The following is a 15246-nucleotide window of genomic DNA, read 5'->3' on the forward strand; positions in this document are numbered from 1 at the left end:
AAGGTGGAATATTTTCATCAAATTTGAATGCGATCACTACTATGGTGCCCAGTTTTCAACAAAATAAGAACCATTCACAGACCTTCATTCAGATTCCATTCAGAAATCAGTTCGCAAATGTAGTAGTAACTGCGTAACATGCACACACAAAAATACAATCGAATTGAGAACATACACTATGTTGGTTTCCTAAGCGCGTTTACGCACTGCATCCGATTCGTATTCGTTCCGAGGGGTCTACTCTCGATCTCCGTCCGACATCCGTCCGAAACAATTACTGCCAAATAAGCAATACTTGACCAAATGAAAAGACGCGTGATGCGAATGAAGCTTCATACTGGATACTTGTCTTTTAATTTTGTCGAATATTACTTATTTGACAGTAATTGTTTCGGACAGATGTCGGATGGACATCGAGAGTAGCCCCCCGAATCCGAGACTATTTTTAGTGCATAAGCCTCTTATTAAGTGCCAAGATTTAATTTAGGCCTTGCCATTATTTCAATGAGTTCTTCTTGCAAAACGTGTTCTCCTTTATCTGAAAGTTCTTCGTGGAATTATGTACGAGCTATTTTGTTTTTGTTCGACTTTTGGCTGCTCCCTTGGCAGTTTAAAGAAAGACGAGGAGATCAGAGAGCAATTACTTGGCAGCGTCGACAACGCTTTCTGACACGAGGTTTATTGCCTTTTACCCTGATGGGACTAATCATTTATTTAAGTACTATTTAGTAGATATATAGAGTATTCATCGAGCTATGGAAAGGTCTATGCTGGGTATCTCGTTAGGGACAAAGTCCGGAATGAAGTTATAAGACTAAAGTTGTGGACATCGCCCAGAAATGTAGTAAGCTGAAGTGGCAGTGGGCTAGCCACATCTGTCGCAGAACCGGTGAGCGATGGAGTAGACGGGTTCTCGAGTGGAGACCACGTCTCGGCTTATATCCAGCAGTGGACAGCAATAGGCTGATTGATATTTAGTAGAATAAGATGAAGGTGTGATTTGAAGGCATGCTCTGTAGGATATATGCTGAATGCCTACGCAGTCGGATAGATCCCCCAAGGAGTTATTTGAGACTGTTTATGACCCTGGCCTAATGCGGGTCGGGAACTTACATCTCTTGGAAAAGTTTTGTACAACTTTTCTGTCATGAACGTAAGCAGTAAACTCTGGAATCAACCCCAAGACGCCCGAAAAAATTGTTCACAAAGTTTAGCTGGTTAACTACAAAGGTGGTCACATTGCGTGGCATGTGTATCTTTCTAATTCTTTCACTGAGTGTCTGATTCTACATTCCGCCGTGTTAGGTAAGTCGCAAAACAAATGCGGATCGCCGATATTTCGAGCCGGTTTCGTAGTCGTAATTCTGTGAACAACTGAATGGAGTCGTGACTGCTCGATTACCAGCTGATGTACCTTATGGATTTCAACATTTCATGGCACAGTCACTGCAAGTGTACATGTGAAGTCATTGAATGCACAATATACGTAGTTAAGTGAATATTTTAATAAATATTGCATGTTTGTACCCAAATATATATACGGCTGCAATATAACTGTAATGTTTATTTTTTCTAAATCAGAATGTGTTATTTCACAAATAACTTTTTCATAAAAAAAAAACCCGACCTTCAAAAGTTAGCGGAATTGCATCTATTTCCCAAATTTTATTGAAATCGGTTAACGGAAAGTGCGCGAAACCGGGTTCATCCCCTAGTTTGCGACCCTTAGAGGTGAAATATTTTTCTTAAAATTTAACCAATGGTATCAATACTGATGTACTCTCTTTCAACAAAAAAGAATCATCAAAACGGGTTCACAAATGAGTAACCGCGTAACATGTAAAAAAATAGTCGAATTGAGAACCTCCTCCTTTTTTGAAGTCGGTTAAAAATACGAATAGAAAAAAGCTGTACTATTGATATATTTTACAAAAACAGTAAAAAGCTGTACTATTAAAATAGTAAAAATACTATTTTACTCGCTAAGAAGTAAGATGTTGGTTCGAAACATGTCGAGAAAAAAATCGATTTCGATAAAACACATGAGTTATCTCATAGTTTGGTTAATAAATCTTAGTCTCACGGTAGTTTTCTATTTAAAAGTAACACTATTGCAACTTCTGAATTAGCATTGCGCCATCTGAAAAAAAATGAAGTACCTACCTTTTTTTAATATTTATTATTTTCTATGATTTTCTGATAAAACAGCCCATTCAGTTAAAATATTAATCAACACTTATAAATTCAAGCTCTTTTACAAATTTTAGCACTCGGAAGTTAAAGCAAAACTCGTATTTATTGCTGACTTTATCCGTGATTCGTTTTGTATATTACTTGCGTAACAATTCATAACTACGTTATGAAGACTCTTTGCAGATAGTAATGTTTTAGGGATCTATTGATAAGTCACTCTTTGATGTATAAAATTCATGCAAAAGTATATTTAATAGAAAATGTGTTAAAAAATGTTTTCCCTTCAATATATTTTCTATTAAATATCCCATGTAATATTGTCTTGCATAGGTATTTTCATAAACTACTATAATTTTAACTTTAGTTTGTTTTTGATATACAAGTGACAGATAGGTAGGTATTTATAATAATAATCATCTTCTCCGTAGCCTCAAACTTACGTTTTAAAGAAACCATTTACGTTACTTAGATATCTAACAAAAGGCAGTAATATTAAATGTCCCACCGGTTTTTGTTCGTTTTTGTATTATGTTGTATTTGTTTGGAGTTCTTTAACGTTCTTAAACATTATCTACGTAATACCCGTTAGCTCACCTACATATGTCTACTGATAGACATCGTGCAACGTTTCCCAACTACCTTCTTTACCATCACCAATTCTATTGGCTTTACTACTACCTACCTATATCAGCGCAAGATATCAAACGAGCGATTCAAGAATATTCCCGTGCGTGTGCCAAACAACACGTGGTGGCACGGAACATAGTGAGAGAAGGAAGTGGTAGGGTTGTCTGTGTCCGCAATTCGCGCGCCGCGCACGCGCAAGCCGTTGCGAACGTTTAAATTTTTGGATTTCGATCTTATGAAGGCGTGAGTATGTTTTTCTTTAACGGCTCGTATTTTTCATAAAGGGAATGCAGTGAAATTTTGATGAAGTGTCATGGAAGTTTGAATGATTGTAGTCTGGAATATTTAATTTTAATGAATTTTGTCTCCAACAATTAACATTATTAAGAATTGATTATTGAAAAATATGATTTTACGTAACAATAAAAAAATCTTTAATTAAAACATGAATTCGATAAAACATTTAGTTGAAGACGGCATTTGAAAGACTAGATAAACGCCGCCGGCGGAAAGATTTTCATTGGAAATTTTACTGTTCCACAAGAACGGTTATCAAAATACAAGAAAATTGGTTTGGAAATTAAATAGAAGGAAAACTCACTATATTCTTTTAAATTATGTGAGTGATTAATTAAAAAACTGTCAAATTTTATCAAAAGTTCGATTCAAAGAACACTTTGCTAGCCTAAAGAGATATGTTTTATTCATCTTTAATAGGAATAAAAATGAATTTCTAACATTCTTGCTATAAATATTCATTTATCGAGTTAGTGACTTGTGAAAACTTATTTATGTTAGTATAATCTACGTAGAATACTTTAAATACAATTGATACAAAATACTTCTTTCCCTTTAAGAATATCAGATATGTAGTAAAATTAGATACAATATTCAACCTTAAGCACATGTGCAAATGTTAGTGGATTAATTTTTTTATTGGTTAAGGAAGGGAAGGTTAATTGCAATTGAAAATAATATAAATTGGTATTTGTAAACATTTTTTTTATACAAGATAAATAATTGCTTAAAATAATGTACTATTTAGTACCATTTAAAGTAATATTGTCAACAAGAAATTAAAGTGGGTTACACCACTTTTGCAGTGCCTCAATTAGCTGTCAAACAATTCTGAAAGAGCACGTTTTGCTAAATTTAGTGTAAACGCGTTAGGTTTAAAATTATCTCTATGCCACATACGATAAGAACGATTCATGATCTGAAGTGTAAGCTCAGCGTGCTGATCACTGTACAAAAATGGAGACGATTAATAATCTTTCAGATAAAAAATTTTGTACAGGAGAGTAGAGTTGTAAAACCGAAAATTCAAGTAAAATAAACAAAACAGTTTAGTTGTTACCTAAGTGAATTGCATGAAAAAAGTAAAAGGTGTTCGGCCACCGAGGTGATCCAGACGCTTGTTGCACAACAGAAATTTGATTCCAGAAGTAGACTGTTTATACGTAGGTAGTCAGCCTGGGTCTATGACCGTCTATGTTTTATTGCATATATAAGTAATTGTACAACGCGCAAGTAGTGAAAACACGTGGTTATCTCCTCTCAATTCTACTGTATTTTCTTGTATATGTTACGCCATTACTCCGACATTTGTGCACAGATTTCATTGATTCTTTTTTTGTTGGATAGATAGTATCTTAGTAATGATCTCATTCAAATTTGATGAGAAGATTCCACCTGTAATGGCGGCAAATGGGGGATGAATCCGGTTTATTGAAATTCACCCACTTTCCTTAATCGATTTTAATAAAAATTGCCTAAGATTTTGTAATTACAATGGAAATAATATGTTAGAAATGGCTGATAGATGAGAGCAACTCCTCAACATTGTATTCTCAGCAGCTACTTTGTGTTTGGGTTATGCTTCGCTTACACGAGGACTTCCAGCGTTTCAATCATCGTAGAGAAGACCGCCGCCTGTAACGAACTCTCCAAAGGAGGCTAAACAAACTTTTGAGATCACTTTTTTATATAAAAGTTACAAATATCTACCGTAACGACTTACAATATTTAGATTGAAAAGTTCATATTTTCATTGGGCAAGAGGCTTCTCTTGGGACACTCGGTCACATTATCAATCAGATAATGAGAAGTATCTTGTATATTGGAATTCGTGTTTATACAAGTAATAAGGCTTCTCTGGGAAGATTTTTAGTAATCATATGTATCGTCCGTTATGTAAACGTAAAACAAGCTTTGCGGTTGTCATCGAGTCTGGTTATATACTCGATGGCGACTACATATGATAACACATTTCGAAGCATAATTTATTCAATTTCATATCTCTTAATACTGTATAAGTGTGCGACTTTCTCTGTCTCTTAGAAAACTAATTTAAAGGATATTATGACATTTTGCTAGCTGCTACTTGTAGTAACTTTAAGCATTTATAAAGTTTTTATTTTAAGTTGTATATTATTTTAAAGTTTTGGGTAAACATTACAACTGGTCAAATTAAGTAATAATTGCGCATTTTCCAAATTTTAATATTTAAATTTTCTGTCAATATCTCAAAATTCAATGTAATCATACTAACATAACTTTTGTAACTAACACCATTATCTTATGGGCTATGGCCTGAAATAAATGGTTTATTATTATTATTATTATTATTATAAAGTTCTCTGTTGGAGTCGACGGGCTTCTAGTTTCAAAGTTAAATGAAAAATAGAAAGGAATACTTATTTATACAGGTGTCCCTAGGCTCTGAGACATAGAGGGTAAATATTTTGAAAATTGTAGATAAAAATAAGTTTTATTTTACATTTTGTCGATTCGATATCCAGATAAGCCAAGCGACTTTATTAAAAATCTTTGAATGCAACATTACTTACTTACTTTTAAAAATAAAATGAAGTCTGCATGAAGCAAAATATATCTGCAATGTTTAAAGTATCTACTGTCTTTTTAAGGATAGCTATGGGATACTCTGTATATAGAAATATAATCGTTGTTCTTTTTTATCTTATGAAATAATTTGACACAACATTTTGAATCTATCTCGACAGTCGGAATACGGAACATATTTATAGCATTTTTACTTTGATAAATATGATGCTTCTACTGTAAATAGTGACGTTAAAAGTTACCGCTTTTACGTTAAAGGTTACGGTTTTCACTTGTACATTGACGCCTATCAATCAATAAGTCACATAGTTTGCTGAGAAATGACATAGCACTAGAAACCAGTATTCTTCTTAGCAATTTCACCCACTCCAGTAGCCCGGTACGGGCAGGAAATGAACTGGTTGGTTGAGGAACTGGTCGGCGTTACGTTGGAGATACAAAGTTATGCACATAGCGTGAGAGATTTTATAAATAAACTCCTCTATTTCACATTAACATATTAGGGTATTGTAATTTAAACTTTTTTAACAAAACGCTTAAACTCATTACGGAGAAGTTATCGTTAATAAAAATACTACAATATATATTGCCGATAGGCAAACGTTCGAGACCGGTTTTTTTAAATAATGTTAAGATAAAATAATAAGCATCACGACAAACATTTGATAATAGTATAAAATTTACATTCTCCCGAAATTCTATCAAGTACTGGTTATGATTTTTGTTTATGAAAATAATCATTATGCTTCTATAATCATAATAAATAAAAAAAGCTGCATTTTAAATATCAGCGATTAGCGATGTTTGTTATTACTGGATTTGTTAGAATTCTTGTCCTTTTACGTGATTTTGAGTTAGTTTATAGATAGTATATTAAGTAAGCGCAATATTTTGTCAGAATTTTATATAATGCAAAGAAAATGATGCAGTAAATTAAATTTGCACAAAAACCGCAATGAGCACTGGGCTTCGTCAATAGGTTCTAAAACATAAATAATAACTGGGCCTTTTAAAAAAAAGAAAAGCGAGAGTCAATAGGGAGTATTTAAGTGTGTATGCTCCATCATCGACCTCATCGTCACTTTCCATCAGGTAAGACGCATCAATATTTTTTTATAAAAAAAAAAAGAGTTCGCCCAGGGAAATACTGCCAACTTACCTATTTCTGCCGCCAAGCAGTAATGTCAGCATTACATTACCGGGTAACGGTGTTGGTGAAATTACAGACACATGAGACTTGTCAACTTATGGTGCCTTATATCGTGCCTATATCAAAAGTTCCCATTATACTGGCAGCATTGCATCGGTGGATGGCAATGGACACCTGCTGAACCAACCACGACTCGGACCGATGATCTCAGACCGCACTTACGTAGTATCCAGATAGCAAATACCTTATTACGTAGTAAAATTTATGATAACTGTATTAATTTTAATGACAGCTAAAGTACTGTGATAGGTCAAGGTAAATTTTAATGATAAAATGATAGGTGCATTAATATAAGATTATTTTTCACATGAATTTTCTTTCGCATGTCACGTCATTCTTAAGGGATTTCTCAAAGTTCTTAACATTGTGTTAAGAGCATTTTTTTAAACCCCGTCGCAAAAAGAGAGGTGTTATAAATTTGAAGCACTGTCCTTATCCCACGCATGCTGTGGTCGGAACAACATGCATTTTTCTTCCACTCTACCCTATCGGCTGATAAGGGAGAGTGGAAGAAAAATGTATGTTGTGCCGACCTGTTGTCATTTTTATCTGTGGCATCGAGCCACTAAACGAATAAACTTAACTTATGAGAAGTCTAATTTGGTCGCAATTGTTTTTAGCTATGTTTGTTGGAAATCTGTTCAACTGCATCTGCACTGCAACTCTTTTCCCAGTTAGTGTAGAGTTTTCAGCTTAAAGAATATTTATAAGTTTATTGAATATCGCATTGTTTGACCATCATAGTATTCAATTATTTTTGTAGAATTACTCCACTAGTTTGTAATAATAATTAATACAAAGATCGAACATTAAGAAAAAACCGAAAACGAAGATCTGCAACAAGTACATAGAAAAATTCGTAAGGTCCGCTAGTTCGTTTCGTGGCTTAGTTGGCATAGTGTCTGCCACGGTTTGTTCGAATTCAACCGTATAGAAGGAAATTTTTCTTAGTGTTTGATCTTATTTATTTCAATTCCACTTGTCCGATCGTTTTGAAATGTGATATACTATGGATATGATAATTTTGATCTGCTGCTGCAACCTGGCCAGTCTGCAGACTATCCAACTCCTCAGTTACTTACAGTAGAACCATTTTTGTTTACGAGTGGTTGGCGTACAAATGGTGACTTTTAGACTTTTTGAAATACACTGTTTTGTATCAGAGGGGTTTTTTGAAATTTTAATGTATAATTAATTACTGTAGTTTATGGTAAGCTCTTTTTGGTGTCAAAAATTTATATATAGCGTTTCTTACTTATTCTTCTTAGGAGAATTTGTTTTTAATACTCGAGCAAATTAAAAGACTATGTCAAGTATGAATCCTTATTCGCAACATACGTCTTTTAATTTGCTCGAGCATTGCTTGTTTGACAGTAATTGTTTCGGTCGGATGTCGGACAGAGACCGAGAATATAGGGCCGGGAGAGTTAGTATATGCATGGGGAGGCTTATCTTTAGCAGTGGATGCGTGTCAGTTGACGATGACTCATTAGTGAAAACAGGATGATACAGACAGGATATCGGACGTCGAAGGAGAGTAGACTCCCTGTGCCGCCCACATCCAGCCTCTGACGACCACTTTTTTTTCAAGGCAGTAAATATGTCCAGTTATAATATGATTTTAATAATGGTACAAATTAGTTGGAGTGTTAAATGAATATCACCATTTCAAATATAAATAAAGATATTTTTACAGCAAAAAGCACTGAGAAATTTCATTTTTTATTTTTGCTATTAAAGATATTAAATATTTGACGCGTTCCTACTACAGATGTACATCATCACAGTAAGTAGATAAGAAGGTACTACTCCACGCATATAGAATGGCACAATTTGATAGATTTGTTTACTTTCATCAGTTAGCATTGGGTCACTAACCAGTCGCACCTGACACGCTTTTCGTTGCTAATATGACGTAATTCGCTTATGTCATAATTTCTCGTGGCTTTGTAAAAGAAAGAGGTTTTGAGGGTACTTGAAGAGGCATAACTATGTTTGTAGTAAGAAAATAAATCTCTTATATATTTATCAAGCAGCTTTTGATTGTGTGTTTTAGTGTAGAGTAAGGTTATTATAATAATGTGCCATATCACCACACAAGTTATCTGTACTATGGTACCAGAGCAATGAATTGAAGCAGTACCCAATATAATTAAAACCGGAAACATGTTAGAAAAGTTCGTTTCCCGTATTGGTCCGTTAGGCCCTCGAGATCGTCATACTCGCAGCCGCCGAAAAAAAAAAAAAATTAGGCCTAGGTAATGAATAAATCCATTTTGCATAATACATAATACGTATACACCCGAATAGTAATCGTGACTAAGAGACAGCAGTCTATACTTGCTGTCGTTTCCTCGTCGAGTATTATTATTTATTAACGAGTATTTTTCCAGTATCACTACAATCGATTATTTAAAATTTTATTTATTTTTTTTTTTTAATTTTATTTTAAAATTTAAACTGCCTCCGTGGCCGAACGGTTACTATGCCGAACTGTCACTCAGAGGTCTCAGGTTCGATTCCCGGGCCGGGAGAAATATTTGTATGGCCTACATTTATTTCTCTCGTGAGTTTGAGTGTAATATGTGTGTGTCCATGGCACCTGCGACACAGGGTTTCCCTAGTGCGGGGCTATGTTGAGTGTGTGTGTACGTAGGTTAAAATTTGGCCTGATGATAAAAAGTCGTCATTTAGTCGCAAAACGGTAGAGTGTGTGTTTTGTTAGTTTGCTGTGTTTTACTATCTACGGCAGGATAACTTTATTCCGGCGCACCTGGCTTAGATTTCATTGCACCTATAAAAGTCGTGACATAGTCGGTCCAAGTCGTGAAATTGCAGAATTAGTCGCTCCTTGGTTTAAAGATTTATTTTCGCGGTATATTATCCAGGAGTTCACGTATTTTTTTGCAATATGTGATGCTTACAGGTTTAATAATAATTTTAAGGTACAAGTAAATTATTTCCTCGTACTTATGTTAGGATTTACCGAATGACAAACAAATGACTGTACGGCGTAAGTGAGATCCGAGCTTACTCGTAATGAGCAAGACTCGTCAAGTACAGTCACGTACTATTGATCAAAATTGATCGAATTTTGAATTATGAATATGTATGTATGGGTTGACTTCAATTTTCCTCACAATGTTTTGATCAATTATAAATACATATATATCATGATAGTTAATGAATTTATCTGTCACTTATATCACGCGTGTTCGTTTTCATTTGTTCGGTGTTTAACCTTAAAAAATGTCGTGAAACTAATCAACCAAATTCACCTACTTACTTTGATCAAAAGTAGGTTTTAGATAAAAATATTAAAAGCGATATTCCAAATCCACTGAAATACACATTAACGAATGAAACCAGTTTAATCTCAAACGATTCAAGCTGACTATTCTTTAATAAGTACTTTATTATTCGCGTTAGAAGAACTGTGAAACTTTAGGCACCCGACTTAATGAGTCGAGGTGCTCAAAGAAAGGGACTTTGGATTTAAAGCAAAAGTTTAAGGGAATAATTAATTTGGTCTTGATATTCGTTTAGAACCTTGACTTCGGTTTCTCTCAGGGCGGTTGGAAAAGGAAGACCGACGACCGAAGATGACGGCTTTTATTATTTATAAAGAACTTATAATTACGAAATTTTTAATTATGAACTTAAAGAAATCTAAAAATATTTTTTATGTATTGTACATTTTTAAGTAAATCTCGCTGTGAGTAAATGTTTTTTTTATTATAATATCAAGTGACGGAACGAACAAGCCATGCGCCTGATGGTAAGCTACACACCTGTCCATAACAGATGCAGTGCCACTCAGAGTTTTAAATCGCATAGATCTGAGGGGCACCGCCGCTGCGCCCGTCACTCTGAGGTATAAATTGACAAGTCCCATGTCCCTGTAATTTCACTAACACTGACATAGGTACTGTACTGTAATAGGTAGAACAAAAGCCAAATGTACTCCTTATTCGGTTCCAAAATTGCCTGTCATCGAACTATAGTCCTCAAGTGTCATATAGTCAGTTATGCTATAACTGCCTCACGTCTCTATTGTGTTTCCTTCCACCTCTTTATATACTGCATAATACATATAATAATATTTCTTTAGGCCTTGGGAGAGGTGAGAGAGCCTAAAGTAATGATAATACTTTATTTCGGATAAAAACAATTATCCATAGTTTGTTACTAAAGAACTTAGGAATAAGGTTGGAACGATGCAATTCAAATATTAAAATTAAAATAAAATAAGACGAAGTTAATATAAATGAAAATTGTAAAATAAAAATTGAATACCATAAAATCATTGAATAAAATTAAAATACAGTCACGGAAAATTACATTAAATATAAAATTGAAATTGATCAAACACCCATAAATAAGTAAAGTAAAATAAAATAAACTTAAACTAACCCGCCTAATAATGTAGAAATTATTTTTTCACCTCACTAGGTCGGAAAGGCTTCCTTTCTCATAGCTTGGAAAAGGTTTCTGAAATTCGAACCTGACGATGGATTGTGGTGCACCCATAGATTTAGTATATAATCTATTGGTGCACCTAATTTTTCCTTCGATGAAAAAAAAATCATAATGACACGTTCAAGTACGTGATTTGTCGTACATTATTTATGTAATATAGATCTGTTGGTATATTTTATTCATATTATGGTTGATATTAAATTGACCACGATAACTAATTTTGTTTATTAAATTATTTTAATTCGTCGAAGAACTAAAATAATTTCAATAATCACACAAAATTATAAGTACAAGCAAGAATAAAAATTGATGAGATGCATATTCGGAACGCATCCGAATATAAACTTTTTCAGGATTCGCTCTGGACCTTTTGGAGGGAAAAGTGTCGTTTTTATTTTGACTTTCAATTATTTTGTGAAATCTAGTTTAAAGTGGAATAGGATAGTGCTATTGTGCCTTAATCGAAGATTAAAACGCGAAATTATACGAATCTCGAACTAAAATACCCGTATCGGCCCGTTTTAAGGAATCCCGAGTCAATCCAAGCACGCCGCCCAAATTGCCTATCCTCTTTGTGGCGGCCATATTTACAGAAACATATTTAAACTTCATGTTTAGGCCGATGGCTTTGTCAAAGCCTTAATAAAAAAAAAAATAGAAAAAAAAAACTTTTTCTTTTGACAAAAAAAAATAGTGACGCGTTCCGAAACGCGATTCGTCATAAGTACATTATGTATTTATATAATATTAATCCGTTGTATAATTTATTCTTATTATTATTGACATTAAATTGACAACGGTAATACTAATTTTGTTTTATTGGATTATTTTAATTTGTCGAAGAACTAAAATAATTTCGTTAATTACCTACTTAAAGTTATAACACAAAGAAGAAGAAAAAGTATGTGGTGTAAATTCAGAACGCACCCAAAACTAAACTTATTTTTTTCAAATTTTCATTATAATCACTTCAATTTCAACACTTTGGATTCAATTGTACTGTAATAAATTGAAAAGAAACAAAAAATGAGCGAGTCTGAGTGTAGCGGTGATGAAAAACTGATTTGTTATAGTTCAACTTTTTTTCACATACCATTTTCCTCGCTATAGTGAGGTGAAAAGTTGTATGTTTTGCTCGGCAGCAAAGTTGTTTTGCGTCTCGTGCCTTGAAACTCTCGTTATGCTCAGGATTCAATTTTTGGACCACTCGCTTCGCTCGTGGGTCAATCTGCGGATTCTTTTCTTGCTCAGAATTCAATACAACCATTCGCGCCAAACAACAACAATGCAGCCTTACATTGAAGTCGGTTAAAAATACAACATATTTTCATCAAATCAAATCAAATCATTTATTTCTTTGTGATACACAGGTTATGAAGTTGTTACAAGAATGAATTTTGAATCACTATGATCCGCCTTATGGCATACAAAGTTTTCTTAGTTTTAGTAATTCTCATGCAATAATTTGTAATAATATTATAATCATGCAGTCCAATTAATGCAACCTAATACTAATGAAACATAATAACAATAGTAAAATAATCAATAACAAATTTAATAATATGAAATGTAAATTTTATAAGAAATCTTCAATATTATAGAATGTCCAATCATTTAGGTAATTAAATAATAATTTCTTAAATTCTGCACAATCGTTGCAATTCCTAATTTCAAGTGGAAGTTTGTTATATACCTTCGTAGCCATTCCTATTACACTCTTTTGGAAGCAGTTTTACATGATCTACTTTTCAGCGGACGAACGGCGGGCTCGTGTGACGAATTCAAATAAATGAAGATGACGCTTTACGAAAAGTGAAATTTCGAATATATATAATCATGGGAGAGTCAGTATTTTCAAATTTTGAAAATGTGGTTGACAGCTATCTGTTTTTTTCAAGTCGCATATAGCCCGAATACATCTCTTTTTGGCTTTGAATATGCGTTCAATGTGCGGTGCATTTCTCCAAAAAATGATTCCATACCTAAGGTTGGTTGCTACATAACCATGGTAGGCGGTCACTAGAGCGTTTAAATTTACTATTTTCCTAAACAATGCATAAGAAAACTTTAGTATCTTACTACATACATATTATAGGTGTGTTTGCCATTTTAGATTATTATCTATATATAAACCTAAGAACTTTACTGTCATTGTTTCACGGACCTCCTTGCTTTCATAGACCACTCTAGTTTGCATAGGTTTATTGTATCTTTGTTTAAAGTTCATAACTTTAGTTTTGTCAAGATTTATAACTAGATCATTATATTTAAGCCATTCAATAATAGAGTTCAAACTTGTATTTATATTTGTTTCATTGTCATGAATTACCGTATAATCATCCGCAAACAATATCATAGGGTCGTTAATTGATTTAGGAATGTCATTTATGTATATTAAGAATGTTTAATGGTCCCAATACTTTACCTTGAGGTACTCCTTGACTTACTATTCTCTGTAATGATGCATAAAACTTCTCAATTTTTGACACGGGACATACTTTATTAATGTGTGTTGACTGAAGTCTATTTTTAAGGTAGGATTTTATTAGTTCCTGGGCATTGCCTCTTACACCGTATACCCACAATTTATGCAAAAGCGTGTTATGATTTACATAATCAAATGTCTTGGTTAGATCCATGTATAATGATGAAACGGGCTGACCTCTGTCCATCCTAGAATATATTTTATCAAGAAATTCGTAGATAGCCAAATTGATGGAATTATTCTTACGGAAGCCTTTCTGTTGGTCTATCAATATATTATTTTTTTCTAGATATGAGTACAGGTTATTAAATATTACTCTTTCGAAAATCTTGGACATTACTGGAATTAAAGCAACTGGCCTAAAGTTCCCTAATTCGCCATTATCACCTTTTTTGTAGAGAGGTTTTATTACTGTCGTTTTTAACTCTTTTCGAAATATCCCTTGTTGAATGGATTGATTTATAATGTAGCTTAAAGGAGGGGAAATAATATCACATACATACTTTAACACTTTTGTGGATATTTATATATACTTTTTGTGGATACCATTTACATTCACCAGTACTACAAGTATTTTTTAGATTTCTAATGATTTGACATATTTCAAAGTGATTAGTGGGTTTCATAAAAACAGATTTGGGGGAATTGAAATTGCATGTGTTTTTAAACACTGTTCTATAAGGTTTAAGTGCCTTTACCTGGTCAATGAAATTGTCATTAAATTTTTGAGCTATGCTTTTTGGATCTGTGATGCATATTCCGTTTACTATGATTTTACTTACTGTTGCCTTTGGATTTATCTGCTTGTTATTATTGATGATATCCCATGTTGCCTTTGATTTGTTTGTCGATGTATATATGTAATGATTGTTTTGCGATTTTTGAGTTAACTTAATTATATGGCTGTATCTTTTTGAATATAATTTAAATATTTGCTTTTTTCATGTATGTTACATACCTTATATATTTACCTACAATAGTATGAGTTTAAAGCTAATATAACTATTTTATAGATACCCCACAGGAATCTATGTAAATCTTCTCCGCCTTACAAAAAAAAACTGTACGGTGGAGAAGATAAAAGTTAAGTCTTTAATAAGTTGTTTTGTTATGGGTTAATATGGTAATAATAATAATAAAACTTATTCAGATATTGATTGATATACGTGTTCTAGCGTATGAACTTGAGATGTTTTAAATGAAATTAACATTTTGAAGTCACTAAAAGGTTTTTATTTTTTGTTTAAGATGTTTATCTTTTTTATATCACAGTGTAGTACTCTGTCTGATATTTGCAAAGGCTCTATAATAGGTAATTGAATGATCAGACGATGTGTTGTGCTTTGAAATGCCAAATTAGAATTGGAAATGAGAACGTACTTCAACACGA

General features: G+C 33.3%; 1 protein-coding gene across 1 annotated transcript in view; it reads left to right on the plus strand.

Annotated features, from left to right (window-relative positions):
- The first annotated feature begins 2938 nt into the window (after positions 1 to 2938).
- The window catches only part of LOC113239058 (UDP-glucuronosyltransferase 2C1), a 100761-nt gene continuing 88453 nt past the window's right edge, over positions 2939 to 15246 (plus strand). The window contains exon 1 of the mRNA XM_026475927.1: positions 2939 to 3063. The gene's annotated coding sequence lies outside the window, so the exon portion shown is untranslated. The remainder of the gene's footprint in view (positions 3064 to 15246) is intronic.

The sequence above is a fragment of the Hyposmocoma kahamanoa genome, unplaced genomic scaffold, assembly GCF_003589595.1.
Source record: "Hyposmocoma kahamanoa isolate Upper Pololo Valley unplaced genomic scaffold, ASM358959v1 114, whole genome shotgun sequence".
Lineage (NCBI taxonomy): Eukaryota > Metazoa > Arthropoda > Insecta > Lepidoptera > Cosmopterigidae > Hyposmocoma > Hyposmocoma kahamanoa.